We start from the raw sequence: 763 nt of genomic DNA, 5'->3' as shown, positions 1-763 counted from the left end.
ACCAACAGCAAAATTATACACAAGAACCTATTCTCATGAATGAACCCGACAGTAGGTATCATCCAGAACGTAATACGTCTGGAAGAAGTAATAGAACAGTTCAAATAGTAGAAATGCCACAACATCCAGCTGAAAATAGTAACACATCAGATAGAATTTGACCAGACACAGTACAGGTTGCATATTCCAGTAACGTAAGCAATAATTTAGACACGCAGAATCTTGTTCACGAAAATGTTATTAATTTTGACGCCATCCGACACACGTTTGCATTAAAGACAGAATCACGACGTACGTAGACGACATTCTCATTGCAAAAACTAACTGGTCTGAACACAATCTGATTCTTGAACAACTGTTGCAAACTTTTCATGCTCAAGGACTCACAGTTAATCTCAGTAAATCGCACTTTGGCAAAACTTCCATAAAATTTCTTGGACACGTAATTTCAGCAGAAGGCATTGCGCCTGATCCGGAAAAACTTCAAGCTCTACGTGACATTACTATTCCTACGACAAAAAAAAAACAATTACGCAGTTTTTTGGGCTTAATTAACTTTTTTCGTAAATTTATTCATCACTCTGCTTTAGACACACCCAGATTATGCCAATTAACAGGTAAAAACACTATTTGGTCTTGGGATAAGCAAGCACATTCTGAATTTGTGACCCTGAAACGTGCTTTGTTGAATGCTCCACTTTTGTCGCACCCAGATCTTACTAGAAATTTTTCCATTGCCACTGACAGTTCCAACACCGCTTTA

The sequence above is a fragment of the Schistocerca serialis genome, chromosome 5, assembly GCF_023864345.2.
Source record: "Schistocerca serialis cubense isolate TAMUIC-IGC-003099 chromosome 5, iqSchSeri2.2, whole genome shotgun sequence".
NCBI classification, from domain to species: Eukaryota; Metazoa; Arthropoda; class Insecta; order Orthoptera; family Acrididae; genus Schistocerca; species Schistocerca serialis.
This window is presented reverse-complemented; position numbering follows the sequence as displayed.